We start from the raw sequence: 16046 nt of genomic DNA on the forward strand, positions 1-16046 counted from the left end.
GCACTCCTCCAGAAAAAAAAGAAGCGACCTTTCCTCACAGAACCAAAACTAAAAAAAACATTTTTTACAGTGCAGATCGTGTTTCCTGCAGAACTACATGATGAAGGCAAGGCTGGCGTTTTTATGGATCAGAATTTATGCACAAGGTCATTTAGAGAGAGAGGGAGAAAGAAAGAAATTAAAGGCATATAGACAGCAACAGTAAATTCTGAAATCACTTAAAAATATGAATGAAAAAGACCAAAAACGTTCCGCTGCAGACCTTTGAGCTAATAGAACATTTTGATTCTGGACCTGAAGGTTTTCAGAGTGAAAGCTTTTCTCACTTATTCAGAGAAAATGTTCCAGATTTGAGATGTTTCATTAATTTTTGGATTTGGTTTAAATTAAATCATCCAAAATAAACATGTCGAAGCCTGGGGAAAAGCAGAATGCTAATTTAGCCATCTCAAATTTGCATAAAACCGAGGAAAAGTCCCAATTGTCAATGTGCAGATCGTGGCTGATGAGTCATTTGAAAAAGGGGTTGACTCCCAACTTGGGTTTAGGACATCAAACCGCAGTCTTTGTGGATTTCTTTACAGCTCAATGTCTGAAAAAATACGTCTTCTCTGGAGAGTAGTCCAGTTTTCTTCTTATGGGAACAGTTTGGATCTAAAAAATGTTTTCAAAGTTTCGTGAGTTTTGTTTGGACTCTGGGTTTTTACTGAAAACTCCTCTTGTTGATGAGTTTGGACAGAAAATAACTGTCCCATTTTGAAACGGTGGGACTAATTTGGACTCGGAGTCACACAGAGAAGCTAAAAGCCTGAAGATGAAGTTCTCCTGTAAACACTTTTAATGGCACCAAGACTGTAACAAATGTGGGACAAACACAAGCTTCTGCTGGGTGTTATTTATCCAAACCTTTTCCCTTTCCTGCATTATTTACCGTGTTCTTTCAAGTGAAGGTATCTACACAAAAAAAACTACTTTATCTCCGACTAGAGCTTAATAACAGTGCAAGGAGACATCTGAGAGAAGATATTATCACCCCAGAGGACGAAGGCGCTATTATAAACTGATTAGGTGGAGGAGAGCTGGATGGAAATCTCTCTTAAATCTTTTTTTAACCATTAATTAGTGGTTGTGTCAGTGCGGTTCATTCTGCGGGGATGACTAATGCACGCAGCTCTCCCACTGCTCTTTATGACCAGTTGGTACATTGCTGTCACATTTGCATATGCAGCACTGGCGGCGGAGGAAAATCTCGGCGCCTGTGAATCCAGTTAGAGTGGTGTGAGTGCAGCACAGACGGCGTTTTCCCTGGGAAGCAACAGAAACGGGGCAGCGGCGTGGAGACAGGAGCTGCTGGATGTGAACACGCAGAAATGAACAGGTGCGAAATATCTAATGCAGCAAATGTAAAGGCAGAGCAGAGGTTGTGTCAAAGCACATTTAACATTTAGCTGAAGGCCCACAGGGTTGATGTAAACCCACCTTTACCTCTGATTTATAATTCAGCTTCTGCTTGATTTGAAGTCCCACAGCGATCATATTTTCATCTTTTGTCAAAGTGTTGCCGGTAGTCTTCTAATTAAAATGGTGCCTTGTTGTTTTCTAGGAAATAGTTTCTGCGAAGCCTCGGCTGTTGGCGCAAAGTCCCCCCATCCCCGTCGCTGAGAGCTCGGAGAAGTGAGCTTGTGGCTCGCCCAGCATATATTCTACCCCACAAATAAGTTCTTTTTCCAACAGCATTTTTTCAGCTCCTCTTGATTCACAACTATTTGAAAATACAAATAATCAGAAATGCTGTTTTGATTCTAATTTTCTTTAAAAAATGTCCTTTATCATCAGAAAAAAAACACAATTTTCATAGGAGGGGGTCTTCTTAAACAGCATCCAAATTGACTCAATTTACCTGAACATCAACCACATCTTATGATTTAAAGAGGAGTGAGCCAGTTCCACAATACTGACACCCCCACAAACATAAAACAGCTTCACTTCAACACATGAGACGTCCAGCAGGAGACATCTGTGATGTTGAGATTTATGCCACAACTAGCTATTGAGGAGCTGCATGTAGAAGGGTAATCGGGGGGGAAATGGGGTGGAAATTCTCTTCTTCATGCCACATTGATTCATCCTTCAGAGACACAAACCTCGCTGTTATGATCACCTTCTCTGGAGGAGCACAGGGATGATCATTAGAGACCCACAGCGCACTGATCCCAGGTCTGCAGGAGGTCAGCAGCAGCTTCAGAAGTCCTGGAAACTGGAGCTGAAGACATGGAGGGGGTGGGTGGGGGGCACGGGTAATAAAGAGGAGCGCAGGGAGGAACGCCACTGTCACAACACATGTTTATGATTATTCCATAGGTCTCAGTGGATATTTTCCTGCTGAAGGCCTAGCAGTACCTCTGAGCATAGAAGTTCCACTTTCTAAAGCAAACCAACATTTTCAAAATAAGTAATCTACATTTAAAAAAAAGTTATTTTCAGAATAAAACACAGGAATTTCTCTCAGTTTGTCTGCAGTAAAAACGTTTCCACCTTTCATCCAAAATGTTCATACAGACTCAAAAAGTTGCTCTCTTCATAACAAACAAATGTCATGAGCCTCGTTTCATGCTTCAAAGTTGTATGAGAAAAGTGTGTTTGGGGGGGCTAAAAGCGTTTGTTATGAACGAATATTAAAAACATCTGCAGGAAGGTCATGTTAGAGGCCTTTGCTACAGCTGCCCTTAAGGGTGGATACCATTTTTGCAAAATGGGCAAACCTGTATGGGACACGCATGTGGCCCTTATGAAGTACCACGGTTTAGACCATTCAGTGAGTTCATAGAGTGGAAAAGTTCTTGTACATCTTTTCTATATGCAGTGAGTGATAGGTGTTATGCGGTGACGGTTTTCCCTTTCATGAGGATCTTAAAGCTGGGTACGGACATTTATCCTCTTTGTTTAACAACGTTGTCTCAGAGGGCAAAGTGGAGAAACTCCTCCGTGCTTATTTCATTAGCAATGGTGTATTGATGAGGAAATGGCTGCCCCCTGAGATAACCTGTGAAGACAGCTGTGGTGGTTTGTTTCGGGTTGTTGTTCCAGTCATTGTTCGTACCAAGGTTCTTTGCCTAGCCAATGGGTATGAGGAAGACTTTAGACAGGGTGACACGGCACTTTCTATTGGCCGGATGTTAAATCTGATGTGACACAGTACTGTAAAATCTGCCATGTTTGCCAGATTGTTGGGAAACCTAATCAGACCATTCCTAGGTCTCCTTTGAATCCCATTCCTGCTGTTGGGGAGCCCTTCGAGTATGTCTTGGTTGATGATTGTGTGGGTCCACTTCCTCACACCAAGTCTGGGAATCAATTTCTCCTGACTATGTGCACAGCATTACGTTTCCATGAGGCTTTTCCGATAACCCTTGTGCTATCCTAGGCACTTTGACATTGGGAGTTGGGTCATCTAGACCCACTAGACAGTGCTCTGAACCTTTTTTCTTCAATGATTTGTGATCTTCACTGGTGTCCATGGATTACATGAAATATTTCCACCTTTATCCACCTTTGTCATGGTAGGGAGAACACGTCAGTGGTCATCTTGAACTCCTTTAGGATAGCACAAGGGTTATGGACAACAACAGCCACTGCAGTGTCTAAGGCCCTAGTCAAGTTCTTCACACTGTTTGGACTCCCATGGGTAAGTCAAAAAGACCAAGGCACACACTTTATGTCCAAAGTTTTTTTCTCAGGTCTTGCATCCGCTTTCTATCAAGCACTGCACGATCCTCTAGTTTGATTCTTGTTTCTATTTTTCCCCTCTCAAACTCATGTGGGACAGAATGCGGCCAACATTCAGACACAGCTCCGGCCGCTGAAATGAAGCTCATCATACAAACCCTATCTCTATACCTCCTCCATTAGTTATACACACACACCGTGACATGTAACAAAATCATTTGGTGGTAGCTCCCCCCGCAGGTGTCTGAGGCATCAGGCGCATTTTTTGGACAGGCGGCAAGCAACAAATTTGATGCGCGTCATAAAAGAAGCGTTTCAGGCAAATTTAATGTGTGAATTGTGTATGGTGTTAAGGCAGCTTTTAACATTTAGCCAATCACAGCTAACACCGCTAACTTGGCTGTCCTCACTAAGCACTTCGATGTTAGAAAACAAAGCAAATAGTTTTTTAGAAAAACGTCAATACACATAAGATATATTGGTCATTTAAAAGCGGTTGAATGATGGGAGGGTTATAACAGGAGTCTAAGGTCACAGTGTCCTGAGACTTAAAGCGCAAATATTAGACCTCAGTCAGGACAGTTTTCTCATCAGGATCTGAGCGGCGCTCCATCACTGCAATGACAGCAGCAGCAGGCAGAAACGGCCTCCATCGTGTGACGTCTCCATCAGCCTCGCAGTCAGACATGAATCATGAATTCCATTGTTTTGTTCCCTTCAGAAAAGCCACCGTGCTGCCTTTTATCCGCACGGTGAAGAAGAAAGTGGGCTCCATTCAAAGCACAGATGTGTTCAGTGTCCAATCCCTGAAATGATGAAACATGAAACGGTGATGTAGAAAAGGTGGCAGCTTTGTATCACAGTTAGAAACAACTACTGCAATCCATTTGTGATAACTGGCAGCGAGTCCTTTAGTATCTGTGAGGATGTAGAGACAATGGAAACTCGTGCTGGTGTTGCTCCTGAATGTTTTGGTTGTCTGTTGTCATTCTGGGGTAGAGAAGGATTCTGAAAATAGAGATGGCTTACCTTTCTTTAAATTATAAAATTAAAGAAAGGAATAAAATGAAGAATCTCTGACTCTTCTGTAACTGGTAATTTGTTTGAGGTCTTTGACTGTCATGGTGCCTCTGTCAGTTCTCCCCCCCTCCCCTCTCTGCTCGGCTCCTGATGCGACACAGCTGCGACCACTTACCTCATCACCCGCCTGCCTTCATAAGGAGCTCTAGGACCAGTATTCATCGCCAGTTCGTTGCCCCTGATGGTGCATAGTATGGTCGTCACGTACATAGCCATAGTTACTAAGCCTTTGTTTAAGTCTCGCTTTCTACCTTGTCTTCAGGATTCAATTAGTAGGAGTGGTCGCCTGAGTCATCTACGTTCCCGGATCCAAGCCTCTGCATTCCTCCAGTCACACCAAGAGCCTCTGCTAATTCTCCAGTCACGACACGAGCCACGGTCATATCCACCACGAGCCGCAGCTTACCATCTATCCTCGTCGTGGGTCCTCCTCGGATACTCCTGCTCCGCCTGCAGCCTACAACATCAAGAACTGACATTAAAACCTTTTCTTACTCACCTCAGAAGTCACCTGTGTCTCCTTCCTGGTTCCAGCGCCTGGGTCTGTTTTGTCTCTCTAGCCATGACAACTACAGCTCTCCCAGAGGATTCCCTCAGGGTCAAAGGTGAGGAAATGTTTTCTTAATCTTTAAGTGAGCCTTAAACCTTTCAAGAAAAGATCATTAATTAGTTTAAACCTGGAGGCAAAAGGAATTCTCCGTTCTCTCTGGCTGTTTTGGACTGATCCAGATGTGGTGTCCTCTGGTGGTCTTCTGGGTTTGCCAGGTGTGAAAGCTCAGGTGATCTCTGGTGCAGTTCACTTCAGTGTGAATGCAAACAGACCTTCCACAGACCAAAGTGAGGAGGAGAACCAAAGTGAGGAGGAGAACGTAAGGGAGGCGATGACCTTCATGTGTTAGAAGGGAAAGAAAACAGTCTCTGAGGGAATCTGAAGAAGCAGGAATGGTACAGAAGTTTGGAAATGTCTGCTGAGTGGTTGTGGTGCAGTGAGGAGCTTCTTCAGAGACGTTACTCAGAGGATGAGCAGCTTTTCCTCTCCCTGCTTTCAGACAACACCACCAACAGATGAGCAGCTGTTGAAACGACATGATTTTTTTGGCAGTTCGGGGCTGTTCAGTCTTCCGTTGGGTTGTCGATATTCTTAGTCAATCCAGTGAAGTTCACAGGAATGTTTGGTTAGGAAGGTTTGACCACTTTTATTTTATGCAATTAGCATTAAAACCGCTTTATGAATATTTCTGTTTCCAATTATTTTTTATGTTTATCCATAATTTACAAGGTTTTGATGAATTTTTTGCAGCAACTCCAAGCGCTTCTTCTTTTAGCCTAAACTCTCCTTTTGCATCCTATAACAATAGGAATTAGTGCCGGCAAACCTCTCCATCAGAAGCATGACTTTAGTTCATTTCATATTTCATGGACTCAATTTGCTGCATATCCGCTCAGTACAAAGACCAGCAGCAGTAAATCCACTTTTCCATTTCACTCAAAACGGGGGCCCCGCGGTGAAGTCCATTCTCTGTTCTGCCTCTGATTTGACGTCTCCTTTTATAATGCCTTGCCGCCGGGCTCTCTGCGCTGTGATGGCAGGGCGACGTGGAGAGCTCATGCTGGCACAAAGTGGCCCTCCAGAGCATCAACGGCAGAAACCTCAGAGCGGAGCGGTCGCTCCGGTCAAGGTTATGACACAGTGGAAGCCATTCGCCTCTTATCCCTGCACTGGAGGCAAATGTCCAGTGATTTCAGGGCAGCGCTGCTTTGTCCCAGACCCCAAACACGTCATTTAGATTCTGACCGCAAAACCAGATCAGTCAAAAACTTCAAATCCACGGCCGACGCCACATCCTCGTGGTACCAAACTGACAGATCCACTTACATGACTCCGATCCGGGTGGATTCCAGGACAAAGTGGTTAAAGAGTTGCCGATTCTTCCTAGTTTAGAGCAATTAATGCTTCAAAGTTTCTAATTAAGCAGATACACAATAGAGAAAAAGGAGCTAACTTCAAAGCCAGGATCTTTAATTAATACTGAGGAGCCGGGAAAGAGGGACCAAAACTTTATTGATCTTTCTCCTGCTTTAATTAACTGAATGAGTTCTTTGTGCTGCTCTGTTACATTTACATCTCATACTGATTTCAGTTTAGCTCAGACTCGTGTCAGCATTGAAGTCATCACAGATGAACATTTGATGTGATGATGGTGCAGAGCTAAACCAGGGAAATCAGAAACTGAAAGCTTTAAAACAATATGGTTTTATTTGTTGTTTGCAGCACACTATTTTAAACTTTTTGTCATATTTCTTCCCAAAAATGTGATATTCCGATTGGAACCTGAGTAAAGTGAAGTGGTTCAGCTGTGGAGAAAGCTTTTGTCATGTCATGTTGTTCATTTGTTTCACATGTATTTTGTATTGTGTCATGTTTTGCAGCTCAAAGGTGAAGTTTTGGATTTGGGATCAATCAGTTTTCATTTATAAATCAGTCCATGTCAAAGTCAGTTGAGCTGCTTTCCATGAAACAAAATTGATCCAAAACTTTCACTTCAAATTTAGGATTCATGAAAACATTTCAGACAACATATTTTATATGGAAACTTAATTTGTAGTTGCCGTTTTAGAAAATGGATTGATTAAAAAAAAACAAAAAAAAAAGTACAATTCCCTCAATATAGATGAAATGTAATATTGCTTTAAAGCAGAATAGCAAGAACATGTTTCTATCCTCACTGCAGTGCAGGTGCAGCATCAGTGGAGCTTAATTACCTCAAAAATCTGCTTAAGATTTGCAATGTTTGCTTTAAACAACAATGTAATGAGTCCATGCATTTTTGCAATGACTGCGCTGCAGAAAAAAGGAACTACTTGCGGTTCTTCATTGTATGTTTGGAGGTAGAGCGTACAGTAACCTCCTCATACCTGACCCTCACTGTTCCCTCCGTAGATTGGTTATTGATCCCACTTTCTGTACGCATTATGCCGCATGCACTTTTCCTCCCGGTGCAGCCCGTACGGGGAGACTGGACCCATCGACTGGTGTCCTGTTGCATGAAAACTGCTGAGCAGCAGGAGCCGGGTCATCTTCTGCAGCTTGTCCCTGCTCCATAAATAATGATGGTTTCAGAAGTCTATCGGCTACAGGCCAATATTTTCAAATACTTGTTTTTTTCCCAGCTCAATAATAATCCACATATTTCATTTCCCTTCCTCTCTAAATGCGAGAGGACGAACATACGACTTTAATCTTCAGCAAACAAAAGCGTAATCGATGAACATGATGAAGACACTCTGATCAATCGATGTTTTTCCTCCTTGGGATTGGGAATGAGACTGATGGTTTTTTATACGTTGCTTTGTTTAGATGACTTTCATCCTGAGCTCCACATTATCATCATTTACATGATTTTATGACATTAGCTGCGGTCTAATTTCATTACCTTTTATTGTCACTGCAGATTCTGCTGCTGTAATGAATGTTCAATACTGAAGGAGAGAAGAGGAGCTGAAACTACCGGCATTCATGGAACAGCATGAGGAAAGTGTCAGACATGAAAACAGGAAGAAAATAAATAAATAAATAAATAAATAAATAAATAAATGTCTTATTACATCTGACTTAAGGCAAAACTATAGTGACTTTTCACTATGATGGAACAAGTTATTTAAACCCTTGTGCTATCCTAGGCACTTTAACATTGGGAGTTGGGTCATCTAGACCCACTAGACAGTGCTCTGAACCTTTTTTCTTCAATGATTTGTGATCTTCACTGGTGTCCATGGATTCCATGAAATCTTTCCACCTTTATCCACCTTTGTCATGGTAGGGAGAACACGTCAATGGAAGGGGGGGTGGGGTCATCTAAGATAGCTCAAGGGTTAAGACAATGAGTCCTGAATATATGTTTGAACTTGAAAACATCGTATTTCAATCAAAATCTCTAAACTATTTTTTTTTCTGCTTTACATCATATTTTTAAGCTGAAATTTTATTTCTAAATGATGTGTGGTCTTATTTCAAGAAACAGACTTGCATGATTTTGGGAAACTAAGTGTAAACAGCTCTAAAACAACTAACAACACATTTAAAAGTCAACATTTACGCTCAATTTTTAGGACAAATGTATCTATTTATGTATCCATCTCCTGAGCTGCTTAGGGGGTAACAGCTTTACTGGAGCTTTGTCCGGCTACTGTTGCATGAAGGCGGGGCAGACCCTCAACAGGTCACCAGTCTATTGCAGGGCCACACAATCAACAGTAACACCTGAGGGCCATTTAGAATCATCCATGACCCCACGAAGCATGATTTTGGAGTGAGGGAGGAAACCCACACATGAACGAGAACACGCAAAGTCCACTCTGAAAGACCAAGCTGGGATTTCAATCAGGACTTGACCCCTGCAGTACTGTGGAGCCCGAATTTAATCTTATGTTTAATTCTGGTCTCACTTTAAAATGACTATTGTCTAAAAATAAGGATAGGATAATTAAGATTAAAGATTAAGATTATTATTAAATCAATATTACAGCTTCTGCATTGTCCTGAGAGCGGGTTCTGCTGCATCATGGGGCAGTCCCATAGGACAGTGTCCGTGTTGGTCTCCTGTTAGATCACTGCCTCCCTTCAATCAAACATCTGCTGCTCCTCCCAACAGTTTGAGACAAACTCTAGACCAGAATCGGCGACTCCCACAACATGATCCGGTATTGGAGTTTTCCCCAGGGCCCCCGCAGCTGCTCTGACAACAATACTTTATTATCAAGACATAATTGGGCTGCTCCACACCTCGCTGTGCCCCCCTCCCCCCTGGATTGCAGTGCCTCAGTGGGATTGTTGGAGATGAGGCAAAGCCACGCCTTGTGTCTTCTTCTGTCGTACAACAAAATCAATGGTGCGTAAATGCGGGTCACTGACCCCGCATTCAGCGATATCACCACACTGGCTGTGATCATATGCATCCAAATGAACTTCAAAGCTCCTCGATGAAAAACTCTGACATAAAATACAGTCCAGGGATTAGGCAGAGCTCAGTGATTACAGGATCCTGCTGCTGGTGGCGTCCCGACACCCAGAGGGTAAGTGTAGCCCTGCAGCACAGTGTGTGGTTTCATCCTGTTGCTTTCTGCCGCTGTGATGACTCTGAAACAGTCCTCTTCCTCCCTGACAGACCTGTGCAGACTCTGACTCTCTGAGAGCCTGCAGGGCTGGAGGCCTGGGAGAGGCTGCTACACGCTGAAAGGGATTAGAGCGATTTTAAAAAGCACCAGCACAGTCCTTCATGTCAGAATTGCAGCAGCAGCTTGAGGGCTCCGTCCTCTTCTTCTTCTGTAGGATTTTTTATGGCGCGTTTAATGGTTTTTTTGGCCTCTATCCCCAGCCTTCCTGCTGAGGCTAATGTGACTCACATAAGCAGCGTTTCAAAACTCCTGCCTTTATGTTCCTCTGGAAACGTGCAGCTGGATTTGCTGTCAACTGTGGATTATTTGCTCCACGGGGCTGAGATGCTTCCCCTTCAGCAGAGTGGCTGCACGGGGAGAAAATGGTGCACTCCATTCTTGTTGTATTGTTGTTTCATGAGGAGATCTGCATTTAATTACAGTCGAGGTGTATTATGTTGAGTGGGGGCAAACCAGTTTTCTTTAGTTTAATTTCCCACAACTGCACATGCTGGAACACTTGTTTAAAGGCTGTAATTGAAAATAAGAGCGGGCTGTTGCAGTATGCATGAATGCAAAATGCATGGTCTGTCCAGGGATGAAGAACAATTCTCCATATTTCCTGACTGCGGTCCACCTTTATCCCATGGATATATGTGCATCCAGGAAAAACTAATTTGTTTCCTTTCAGGAAAAACGCTCTGAGCCGTCACTCTCCCCCTGGTGTGATTACAGTCTTCAACTGTGAACCAGTAGTGAGCAGCTGAGGGTCACACACATCCTTCCAGCGTCTCATTATTCATTGCCCCCCTCCTGTACGACGTTCGCTTCTTTCAGGAAGTCATCTCGAAAGCATTGAAAGCCTATTTCCTGCTGGACGATGTCGGGGGTAGGCTGTGTGTGTGTGTGTGTGGGGGGGGGGGGGGGGAATTGTAAGGGAATCCTTACAAACAAAGGGATGATGCAGCTTTCCTCCAATCTGCAGGCGTTTGCACTGATAGGAATCACAGCATTTTTGTTCATTCATACAATCTGAACACCCCCACCCCTATACACATACACACACACACACACACACACACTCCCCTCAGAAAAATATAAGGCTTGGTCAGCGTGCTCCGGGTTGTCAAATTCTCCTCGTGTGCACAGCTATAAACAGCAAAACCGTTGCATCATGGGACTCTGCTTAGCTTAACAAGACAACTAGTGAGCAGAAAAGACTGAGTGTGAAGTTTTTCAAAGGTTTCACCTCCAGCATCTCCATAAGATTTCTATACTAATCCACACTGTGAATGAGGTCCAAATACTCCGTCTTGTTTCCATGAATGTATGTTACGGTGAAGGTGTCTCAGAAGGATCCAGGCCTACAGATTCCGTCAAGCGCCACCAGTTTGAAACCGAAGTCCCTGCTGTGACAAACAAAACTGAAATCACAGCTGTGATCCTGTGGTTGCACACAAACTGATAAAATACTGTGAATAAAATTGAAAACACCTCCTGGATATGATCCAAGTGACAAACCCAAGCTTTGACCCTAAGCTTGGGTTTGGAACCATCATCCCTGGAGGGGTTGAACTTTGTTCTTCTCTGGAGTTGTCTTGAATGAGAGCGGTGACAAGTAGATGTTGAACAGTGGTGCCCGCTTTGGTGGAAGGCCTTAACCCTTGTGCTATCTTAGATGACCCCACCCTTATATTGACGTGTTCTCCCTACCATGACAAAGGTGGATAAAGGTGGAAAGATTTCATGTAATCCATGGACACCAGTGAAGATCACAAATCATTGAAGAAAAAAGGTTCAGAGCACTGTCTAGTGGGTCTAGATGACCCTACTCCCAATGTTAAAGTGCCTCGGATAGCACAAGGGTTAAAAGACCAAAGCAAAGTTTTCTGATCCTGAATGAGCTGAAAACTCTTCATGACACTGTCTTCATGTTATGTGCACGCAGTGACCGAGCTGCTGGAGTGTCGGTGATGGGCCTGAATCATGGGTGGGAAGCAGCGACGCTGAGTTAATACAACTTTAAAACACCAAACAACTGCATTCCTGAAACCAAACACAACTTTTCACTCAGTGAAAGTGCCACCATGTCTCATACCGTATCTTTTACTGCACTTATGCTCCACTCCTGCCTGCATCGTGTTGTACTCAAACATTCCTGCAGCCATTACCCACACATCCTCACAAATATCCCTTTTTAACGTCCCTTTCCAGTCCCTAAGACAAACAAACAAACAGCGGAGCCTGTTTTCTTCCATCTCTGGACTAAAAGGCAGAAAAAAACAACTGTCTGATGGAGATACAAAAAGCTAATAGCTGAGCTGTCAGACTGCAGGATAAAGTCCTAAAAGGGGATATTGATCTGTCAGAAGTGAGTGAATCCATTCAGTCGCTCTGATCTTTACGATCTGACTTCTCCCTGATGGTGCGATTGAACAGACGTGGGGATTGCGGTGCCGTCACGTGGTTGTAGTGCAGGTAGTGTGGGGACTTGAGGGTAACTGATAGCCCTTGTTAGCCAGTTTCTGGTTGGTGAACCAGACAACAGCATGGATCTGATATCCATCAAAGTCACATTGAAAACAATCAGCTGATATGAAACACCATGCTCAGACCGCAGGACGGATCAGGGGAAGGGACCGCCGACATGCTGCTGGGCTCAGGGTTGCTGCGGCATCCATTATCACTCTTTAGAGGATGTCACCTGCCATTTTACTCTGCTCACAGTATTGATCCTTTTGCACCAAATTTAGAGGAGACCACTGAAGGTGACACTTAAACACCAGGAAAAAGGCCGGGGCTTAATCCTTTTCTTTTGCAAATGAGTTCTTAGATGAGTTTATTGAATCCCTGGACTAAACACGCTGCCATGTATCATGTTCCCGCCAAGTCTTAATGGCCTCATCGTTTCTGAGGTGCCATGTGAGAATGCAAGGGTCCCTCTGTGTCTGCAGAAACGGAAAAGTTGATTTCTTGCCCATTAATCACTTTAATGGATCAACTACAGACAAAGAGACACGGCACGGGGAATCGGCATAACGTCATCCGATCCATCTGGGAAGAAAATCCACACAAAGAGACTTTTGATGCACAGCACATTTTTGAAAGCACGCGTCAGGACCAACCTCCAGTGACGGTTCTAATGCACATCAGAGTCACATTTCACCTTGGCTGTCACAAACTCCTTTGAATAATCGCCTTTCCTGGTCAGCCTTTGTTACTTCTGTAAAACAAACTATGGTGTTTTTATTGCTGACCACATGTGGGGTAGAGGTTCGCCCTCTCACCTTACAGCTAAAGGCCCTGGTTTGAATCCCAGCTGGGACCTTTCTGTGGGGAGCATGTTCTCCCCATGTGTGGGATTTCACAGAGCACTCCAGCTTCCTCCTACAGTCCAAAAGCATTCAAAGGTTCATCGGTGAACTGTCCTTTAGGTGTGTGACTGTGTGGCCCTGCAGCATAGTGGTAACCTGCCCAGGGTAAACCTTGCCTTTATTTGACAACCAATTAAGGCTCCAGCAACCGTGTGACCCCAAAAAGGGGTTCAGGTTTAGAACATGGATGGATGTTTTTCATTCCTTTCCTCCAATCAAGAATTTGAACTTGTATTTTACACGGTTGATTTTTTTCAGTCTATGTTTTCTGTATAATCCCTGTTAATCAGCTCATTTAAATTGTGACTGCTTTGGTGGGTTTTGTAACAGGCTTATGCTAAAATTTAAAAAAAATATCACAATGGTGCATTTTTAAAAAATCTTTGTCTTATTTAAGAACAGTAAAGTTTACAAAACAGTTCAAAATGTGAAGAATGTCAGCTTTGTGAGGAAGTAAAATGTTCAAGCAGCAGCAAAAACCAAAAGACATGTAAGCAGCAACCCCAATGCTAATAACTGGGTTGACTAATGTGCAATATATCTGACCCTTTGTGACAGACATTTGAAAGACATGGGCCAGACATGTTCAGTAGCCTTTGATTTTTTTTGGCAGAGGAATGTGTTGTACAGTGTTCCCTTGCGTTCTATAAAAAAAAACCTTACAGGTGGATTATAGCTGTTTTAGGGCTGTAAAACTCCTCACTACACACTTTATTCACTATTCTCAGACAGACATGAACATTTTCCCACTTGTCTATTGTTTAAACTCTCAAAGTTTAAACCTTCATAGAGAAATAAGTCCAGTATTATAGAATGAAAACAAAGATCTGATCACGATTCGATATTTACGTAACTCTGACAAGCTGAACACATTCCTTACAGAAGACACGGCACGCAGGAGATTGACAATGGTTTAAAGCCAATCAGAACCCAAAACTCAATGTTTACTAAAAAAAAAAAGTTTACTGAATAATAATTAGCCAATAGTGTGACTGCCAAAGATGAACCCCAGTACAGTGAGGGAACACTGCACGTCATTTATTCTATTGTTTTGCAGGTTGGTGCACTTATTTGCAGGATTTTCATAACTTTTACACTCGCTTTGGAGAAGTGACTCTTCTTGCTTTATGCTAGCAATTTAAAGGTTTCACTCAAACATGAGCTGGAAATGCGCGTCATAGCCTGCAGGTGTATTAATCCATCATTGCATGGATTTATTCATTTGGATTTATGGACTATTGACTAGATATGGAGGATTAGTGATGTCATCAAACATTGCATACAGCTTGTTCAACTTTTGTGGTTTTGATTCTCTTTTACTGACCAAAGGGTTCAAGTTTGTTATCAGCACACTGCAAACATTGTGCACATGCTTGCTGGCTCTTTTAACCCTTGTGCTATCCTAGGTACTTTAACATTGGGAGTGGGGTCATCTAGACCCCCCAAGACAGTGCGCTGAACCTTTTTTCTTCAATGATTTGTGATCTTCACTGGTGTCCATGGATTACATGAAATCTTTTCTTTTTTTTTTTTTTAACTTGTCCTGTCCAACAGCTAGGCAGGCAGATGAGAGCTGAGGGCCTCTTGTGTTGGACATATTTTACTTTAACAAGAGGGGTTATTAATCTTCAGACAAACCAAAGGTATGACTGAATAAACCCCTTTTGTAATTGAGGCCAAACTTTATTCATTTCAACCATGATTGAAAATCTTTGGTGTTGGACCGGACGGAAAAGGAAAGAAGGGAAGAAGAGAGAGGGATGTTAGGGAGGGGGGGGTGATAGTGAGAGGGGGGGGTAAGACCATGAAGCAGCATAGAGCAGACAGGTTTACTGGTTGTTTATCGTTACGGTACGGTTCAAATGTAGTACAAAAAGGGCGGGGCCTGTTCACACACTCAAATATTATCAACACACCTGCTAGCTGCAAAAAATGTTCACATGTCAACATGTACACAAAACAGATAGTGTTCACGAACGCATACCTATGCCTTTAAACCAACTAGTGTGAAATCTTTCATTTATTCAATCATGCAAACTATTAGTGCAAAGGTGAGCTAACACCTGTGCTCAGGTGAGTGTTTATGTTCTTCTAAAATGGATGGTGGAATGTGAAAAGAAGGAGGAGGAGCGCCCAGCCACCCCCACACCCAGACCCCCGCCGCAGCAGCAGCGGCAGCCAGAATTCCCCCAACGCCACACGGGAACAGGCAGGGAACAACCGCCCCCCGGGCGACCAAGACCGCCACCCAGGCCAGGGCCAGCAGGACCGCCGCGAGGCCCCCAGAGCCAGAGAGCAGGGAGGCGCGGAGGGAAAGAGAGCGCCGCCCCAGCCCAGCCAGGAAAGCAGCCCCCCCGCCGCGCCGGAAGAGCCCAACGCAGGGCCCCACCGGAGAAGGACGCCCACAGCCCCAGACGAGCACCCCACCACCACCCAGGAGTTCCGGGCATCCCCCCTCCCCAACCCCAGGCCAGGACCCCCCAAGGGAGACCCGCTCCGCACTCCAGGCAGCCACCCACCCGGCCCACGGTTGGTCCAGGGAGGAGCAAGGAAGGGGCCCGCCGCCCCCGCCCAGGAGGGGGGAACCCCGGGGAAAAAAGGGCGGCCCACAAGGGGTGTTATAAATATGGCCCGACCAGGCTCGGCCATGTTGGAAGTTTGGCGGGGCCCAGCGCTCAGGGGCAAGGACCAGGACCCACCCCCCAAGGACAC

General features: G+C 44.1%; 1 long non-coding RNA gene across 2 annotated transcripts; it reads left to right on the forward strand.

The window, feature by feature from the left end:
• The first annotated feature begins 1055 nt into the window (after positions 1-1055).
• LOC144995118 (uncharacterized) lies at positions 1056-8354 on the forward strand. Of its 2 annotated transcripts, XR_013658754.1 has the most exons (4): positions 1056-4990; positions 5069-5226; positions 5311-5411; positions 8259-8354. It is a non-coding gene; the product is annotated as an uncharacterized LOC144995118 (long non-coding RNA). The 2 variants fall into 2 exon arrangements; XR_013658753.1 differs by having other exon boundaries at positions 5069-5411.
• The last annotated feature ends 7692 nt before the right edge of the window (positions 8355-16046 follow it).

The sequence above is a fragment of the Oryzias latipes genome, chromosome 11 (genome assembly GCF_053564925.1).
Source record: "Oryzias latipes strain Hd-rR chromosome 11, Olatipes_Hd-rR_3.1".
In the NCBI taxonomy this organism is placed as follows: domain Eukaryota; kingdom Metazoa; phylum Chordata; class Actinopteri; order Beloniformes; family Adrianichthyidae; genus Oryzias; species Oryzias latipes.